Source organism: Balaenoptera ricei, chromosome 10 (assembly GCF_028023285.1).
Source record: "Balaenoptera ricei isolate mBalRic1 chromosome 10, mBalRic1.hap2, whole genome shotgun sequence".
Lineage (NCBI taxonomy): Eukaryota > Metazoa > Chordata > Mammalia > Artiodactyla > Balaenopteridae > Balaenoptera > Balaenoptera ricei.
This window is the reverse complement of record NC_082648.1, coordinates 44,172,878-44,180,016: the sequence shown is the minus strand read 5'-3', so window position 1 is coordinate 44,180,016 and position 7,139 is coordinate 44,172,878. Positions and strand designations below refer to the sequence as shown.

The 7,139-nt window shown below is 52.8% G+C and overlaps 1 protein-coding gene across 1 annotated transcript in view; it reads right to left on the bottom strand.

Annotated features, from left to right (window-relative positions):
- Nucleotides 1-1,953: 1,953 nt before the first annotated feature.
- The window catches only part of SMIM41 (small integral membrane protein 41), a 42,150-nt gene continuing 36,964 nt past the window's right edge, over nt 1,954-7,139 (bottom strand). Inside the window, exon 2 of the mRNA XM_059934610.1 lies at nt 1,954-1,968. The gene's annotated coding sequence lies outside the window, so the exon portion shown is untranslated. The remainder of the gene's footprint in view (nt 1,969-7,139) is intronic.

Here is a 7,139-nt window from a genome sequence, read left to right as displayed (position 1 = left end):
CCCCAGGGCCTTGCACAGTGCCTGACCCATGGCAGGTTTTCAATAAAAGTAAAATTAATGAAAGAATGAATGAATGATGTACCTCCCCAACCGAGGTCTCCTAGCCTAAAAGTCCCATGAAGGGGAGGGCATATCTCCTCAGCCTTTGTGTCCCTGGTGCTAATGTAATGCCTGGCAAGTTGAGGGAGCACAGTTAGTGAACAAAGACAGAGAGAGAAGGGAGAGGGATAAAGAGAGAGAAAGAAGAGGAGGAGTGCAGAGAGGGAGGGAGGGACGGAGGGAAGGGAAACAATGACTTCCCTACCCAAACAAGGATGCTCTCCTGCCCCTCCTGCCAGCGGAGGATCCTGACTAGCTGCCGGGAAGGCTGGAGTCTGATTCCCCCTCCTCGTGCAAGCTCCCTCCTTCCTCCTCCTTCCCACTCCTGGCCTCCAGAGTGATTCAGTGAACACCTAGCCAAGGGCACAACCCCTGCTCTGAGCACAACAACAAAAATAAGCCCCTACCTGGGCTTGGCTCTTTCTTCTCCTTGGTCTCTGGTCCTCCCAACCACCTGTGAGATGGGCTGGACAGGTGTCATTAGCAGAGGCCCAGAGAGGCCTAGCACTGTAACTTTGGTCACCCAGCAGATAAGAGGCAGCATGTTGGTTCCCTGGAACCATTTTTCACCTGTAGGCTACCTGCCACAGGGACAGTAAAATGGCCAAGCCCGGGAGGTGGTGAAGTGCAGACTGAAGGTCCCCACCTTCAAACACAAAGGGTGCTGGGGCTGAGTGGGTACCCAACAGCTGGTGCCCAGCCTGAGCCCCTAGGCACAGTGTGGAAGATCAGGGCTCAGGGGTCTTGGACCAAGACTAAGTCAGTGCCCTGGTAGTTCCAGAGAAATCTTCCTCTAAGGGGCTCCCAGGGCCAGGGCCCAAGGCAGGCCCTGTGTGCTGGGAGCTGACCACACGACCTCCCTTCCTGCCTCTTCTGGTCTATGTAGGCCTGAGGAAAAACAGCTGGAGGGGAGGCAGTCCCTGTGTTTGGGAAGCTCCAGAGCCTGATGCTGGGAAACAGAAACAGAGAGACAAAACCAGAGATACCTGGGCAGAGCTCAAGACCTCAGCACTGGTGCCTGCAGAGCAGCTGGGGGACTTAGTCAAAGAGGGCTTCCTGGAGGAGGGGAGGGAGGTGGCTTGGGAGAAAGGGTTGTCTGGTCTGGCAAAGAAGAAAGCAGTGGGAATGGCCTGGGGGCGGGAGTGGAGCAGATTGCTCAGCCTCTGGCCTGGGCAGAGAGCAGGTTGCAAGAACCAGGCTGAGCAGAGGAATGAGGAAAACTATGTGGGCACGGGTCATAATGTGGGGTAACCCCTGAAACCCCCACCAGGAGATAAGCCAACAGGGGTAGGCACTGTGCCTTATTCAACTGTGCGTCCCAGCGCCTAGTAGGGTGCCAAGCACACAGTCAGCGCTTACTAAATGCTGAATAAATGAATGACGGCATGAATGGCAGGTGACTGCAGCTACTGAGGGATGCAAGATTTACTCATGAAGGACTTTTTGAGCACCTACTATGTGCTGCGCCCTGTGCTAGGTACAGCAGGGAGGAATGGGGTAAAATGGGGTCCTTGCCCTCAAGGGGCTTCTGGCTTCTGGCCAGGATCCAACTCATGGTCCCCTGTCGTGGGGAACCCTCTGTTGTGGCTGACCACGTGACTGATCCCTGTGGGACCTTGGGCGACGCTGGAGTTGTTTCTCCATCTGCAAAATAAAGGAGTAGATGAGTGCTCCTGCAGATCCCTCAGGGTCAGCACCCTGACAGTCCCCTTCTGCTCATCCCCTGCATACTCACCTCAATTCCCTGGGCAACACGCCCTCCTTGGAGGCAGCAGTCAGAGGAATTGAGAAGTGGCCAGCGAGCAAATCCTGCTTCTCGCTGTGTGGTCTTGGGCAAGCTCTGGGAGACAGAGTACCTGTCTCGTAGATCTGGTGTGAAGTTTTAAAGAGATGATGCATGATAAAAGAACTTAGCGCTGTGCCTGGCACATGCTAAACGCTTAAAAATAACAATAATAGCAAATATGCTAACTGTGGGAGCCTTTCCCCTTAGCCCAATGGAGTTGGAACTTGGCCAGGAGTGGTTAGGCAAGATCTGCCCAGCCTCACCTGCATCTCCCTCCCCACCCCCCAACCCCGCAAGGAGAGGCCAGGGCTCAGAGATCTGTTGGGGGGCGGCTGAGGATTCGAGAAGGGAAGGGAAGGGAAGGCGCCCAACCATCCCGTTCCCGGCGGAAGCTGACCGCCCACATTCCGCTAGGGAAAGGTCAGCGCCCGCCCGACTTGCGCGCACCTCGGCAACCACTGCCCTCTGCCGGCCGCGGCGAGACCAGCACTTCTTAGGAGCCTGAGCCTGCAGAGGCTTCCGCTCCCCTGGGGAGGGTGAGGCGGGAAGCAGGGAGCGGGTATGCGTTTCCCAGCGCTGAATCCGTGACCCAGATCCCCGCACATTTAGCGCAAATCTCAGGCCTCAGTGCTCAGAGGCTCCCAGGGCTGAGCCCTCAGAGCTGGGGCCACAGACTAAGCCACCTCCTCTCCCCACCGCCACGCCCCCGATCATCGCCCGCCCGCAGGGGCAGGCTCAGCACCTTTCACCGAGAGGCTGCCGCAGCCCACAGGCCTGAGACCCTGACCCCACCTGGAATACTCAGCCCCCAGGTGTGGCTCCTTCTCCTTTGTCAAGCCAAACATCACCTCCTCAGAGAGACCTGCCCGTCTAAAAGAGCCCTCACCCCCACTACCTGCACACTACTTTTTATTTTCTGTTTCATTATTACCCAGTCCTGTGTTCCTCATAGCACTTAGCACAACCTGCTTTGTCTGTTGATTTTCCCTTCTTTAATGTATCAGCTGGGATCTGGTCAGGAAAAGAGAAACCAGGCTAGGCATTTCAAACAGAGAGGATTCAACGCAAGGAACTGAAAGTGTGGGTACTGAAGGTGTAAAGAACAAAGGAGGAAAGCAGAGGTATTCTAGAGATTAGTAAACACTGAGGCAACGTCATCCCTAGGGCTGAAAAGGTGGCCTTACCCAAACCCAGGAGTCCCCAGGGGGCTGGTTCTTGCACATGGGGCAGGGAATGGATGGGTAAAACATTTTCCTTCTACTGGGAACAGTTGAGACTTAAAGACCGGGTGATTGCTCTGACGAGGTGGCCAAGGCCCATGTGGGCTTCCAGAAGGTGTACTGCATGTGCGTCCTGGTGGAGAATGTGTAACCCCTGCAAACCCCCTGCTGGAACCCTCTGTTCAGAAACACAGACATCTCCCAAAAATACACAAGTGAGACTACATCAAACTAAAAAGTTTCTGCACAGCAAAGGAAACCATCAAGAAAATGAAAAGGCAACCTACGGAATGGGAGAAAATATTTGCAAGTCATATCTTTGTTAAGGGGTTAATATCCAAACTATGTAAAGAACTCATATAACTCAATAGCAAATAACAATAATAACTAATGACCTACTGTATAGCACAGGGAACTCTACTCAATACTCTGTAATGGCCTACGAGGGAAAAGAACCTAAAAAAGCATGGATATATGTATACGTATAACAGATTCACTTTGCTGTACACCTGAAACTAACACAACATTGTAAATCAACTATACTCCAATAAAACGTTTTAAAACTAGCAAATAACAATAATAATAATAATAATCCAATTTTAAAGTGAGCAGAGGAACTGAATAGACATTTTTCCGAAGAAGACATATAGACGGCCAACAGGCACATGAAAAGATGCTCAACATCACTCGTCATCATGGAAATGCATATCAAAACCACAATGCGGTATCATCTCACACCTGTCTGAATGGCTATCATCAGAAAGACAAGAGGTAACAAGTGTTGGTGAGGATGTGGAGAAAAGGGAAACGTGTACACTGCTGGTGGGAATGTAAATTGGTGCAGTCACAATTGGTGTAAATTGGTGGAAAACAGTATGGAAGTTCCTCCAAAAATTAAAAATAGAACTACTGTATGATCCACTTCTGGGTATTTATCTGAAGGAAACAAAATCACTATCTTGAAGAGATATCTGCAGTCCCATCTTTATTGCAGCCAAAATATGGAAATAACCTAAGTATCCAACTATGGATGCATGGATAAAGTTGTGGTGTGTATACTACTCAGCCATAAAAAGAAGGAAATCTTGCCATCTGCGACGACATAGATGGACCTTGAGGATATTATGCTAAGTGAAAGAAGTCAGACAGAGAAAGGCAAATACTGTATGATCTCACTTACATGAGGAATCCAAGAAAAGCAGACTTACAGAAACAGAGAACAGATTGGTGGCTGTTAGAGATGGGGCGGGTAGTTGAGGAAAAAGGAAAGAGAGAAAGAAAGAAAAAAGGAAAGAAAGAGAAAGGGAGAGAGAGAGAAAGAAAGAAAGGGAAAAAGAAAGGGAGGAAGTGGGGAGGAATGAGAGAGAGAGAAGCAACACCTCCCCCACTTTGATTGGTATATTTTTGTATGATAATAATTTTTTTCAAAGAGAGAAACCTGCCTCTCCCTGTCCCAACTAAGGCACAAGAGTTTGGTGGATATTACCATAGCCACTCAACTTCTGTCCCAAAGAGAGCAAGAAAGAACCAGAACATTCTTGCCGTCTCCTCCTCCCCGCCCCCAGTCCTCCAGCCCTTGACAGGTTTATGGCAGCTGGGGCTCAGCTGAGGCCTAAAAGTCAGGGACCCCCGTGTCATCAGCCCCCATCACCAAGGGATGCGTGCCACTCAGAGCCAGCACTCAGCATTCCCTTGACAAATATTTATTGACGCCTACAGTGTACCAGGCATGTTTTAGGCTCTGGGGAGAGAGCATGAACAAATCTGCCCAAATCCCTGCTCACATGGAGTTTACATTCTCATGGGGAGAGACAGATAAGAAAGAAACGTGTTACAAAAGATATAGTTGGCCAGATGGCAATAATAAATGGTATGGAGAAAAATTAAGTGGCAGTGTGCATAGGGAATATTGGGGGTGGCGGGGGAGTCACAAGAAAATTCAGGGAAAGCCTCACTGAGAAGGAGACATTTCATCAAAACCCAGACAGGAGTGAAGCAGAGAGCCACATGGATGCTTGGGGAAGAGCATTCTAGCAGAGGAAACAGCAAGGGCAAAGGCCCTGAGGCAGGACCCTGCCTGGCATGTCTGAGGACCTGCAAGGAGGCCAGTATAGCAGCAGCAGTGGAGGGACAAGGGGGAGAATGGGAGGAGACTGGTCAAGCTGGGGTCCAGGCTGTGCCCCGGCCTCATGGGCATTACTGGACTCCAGCTTCAACTGAGGGAGACGGAGCGTTTGGGATGGAGAGTCAGATCCTGACTTCTGTGGTAAGAGGCAGAGGACCAGAGCAGAACAGTAAGATCTGGAATTTTCCCAGCCCAATATTTGACAAGAAATAAAAGAGAGAAAGAGCCTTCTCTGCCAGGCTTTCTTTTACCCCATAATTTCCATTTTGGAGAACCAAAGGACAAGCCGTAGGACACCTGCCGCCATTAGAGCCTAAGCTCCTGGAGGCAGGTGCCACCCTGTGTGATGTGCTCACCAATGCACCCAGAGGGTCTCACAAAAGGGCCTGGCATTCAGCGGGTGCTCATTAAAGGTCTATGGAAGAAATGTGCAGACGTACCGTGAGGGAACCTCCGGAAACTTGTAATAGGCTCCACGGCCAAGGTGTGTGTCAAGGATGGTGCTGGGCACCTAGCAGACATCGCCCCCTTTTCAGGAGAGCTTGAGTGCCTTGCCCTGGGTCACCCCGAGGCCGAATGGGAATCAGACGGCAAATCTGTCTGACTGCAGGGCCCTCGCCCCCTTCTCACTGCCACAGAGGCCCAGCACACCCTGTCAGGCCAATGGGTCACTCCCACCTCCCTCTGGCTCGCCCAGGGCCCTCAAACACCAGCCCAGAAGGCTCCGGGGGGGTGGGGGGGGGGCGTCCCTTTGCCTGTCCCTCTGAGGGTGTGTGAGTCTATGGGTAAGGGGGGTGGGGGTCTGACCCTCCGTGGAGAGGGTGTATTTCTGTCCCACTGGGAATCTGGCCCTCCTGGCGCAAGGTCGGTCCTCCGGATCCCACCTCCACCCGCCCTGCTGGTGGGACTGTACCTGTGTTTCAGTCCCGCCCGGCTGGTTCCCATCCCCGCGGACCTGCCTCGCATCTCCATCCGCGGGCCCCGAGCGCCCCCAGCCGACCGCTGCTCCGCCTGCACGTCCACGGCCAGCAGGAGCCCAAGGGCGTCGGTGCAAAGGGGCGGTGCAATGGGAAGTTCCCCGACACCCAGGAACCACAGGGGAGTCCGATCTTGGATTGAGGGGGGATTGCCTGCCGCACGCAGTAAGGGGACAGGGGCACAGAACTCACAGATGCATCCTCCAGGCCCTGGGACTCTCCTGCAGGCTCCCTGGAGCATTTTCCGGGGTATTGGGGGTCTGAGCCTTGAGAGAGGTGGGTAGAGAAGGCCAGGGGGGAGGGGCAGGACCGGGGCTCCCGGGGCCAGACCACACTGGGTCCTCTGCCCCTGCCTGGGACTGAAGAAAACCCAGGCTGATCCCCACCCCCAGCCTTAATCCCTCTTATCCCCTGCGTCTTCCTCTTTTCCAACCCCTTGCCAATCATATCCCTCCCCAAAATGGCTTTCCTTCCAAATCCTCAGAAGTCCCAGTGCCATCAACAAGGCCATCGCACATCCCATCTTGGCACTGAGTCAGGAGCTTGGGAAGGGGACAGAAGGTGGGTGAGCAGGAGGGCAAGGTCAGCCTTTGGAGAGGACGACATATGCACAGGCTCACAGCTGTGTGCAGACGTGAACGCATGTACACAGCATGTGCACGTGTGCACACATGTGCACTCAAGTGCCGTATATGTGAACACATATGCACAGATATGCCGTGGGTACATATGTGAGTCACATGCTCACACACGAGCATTGCATGCACACCTCCATGCCTGGGCACAGGTATCCACACCTACAAGCAGGTGTCCTTAGATAAACACAGACTGATACAGGTCTGCCATCAAAGCCCACATCTGCACACTTGGGTACACACACAGCCCTCAGTCGATACCCATGTGCACACACGTCTACACATACCTGGAGGAAA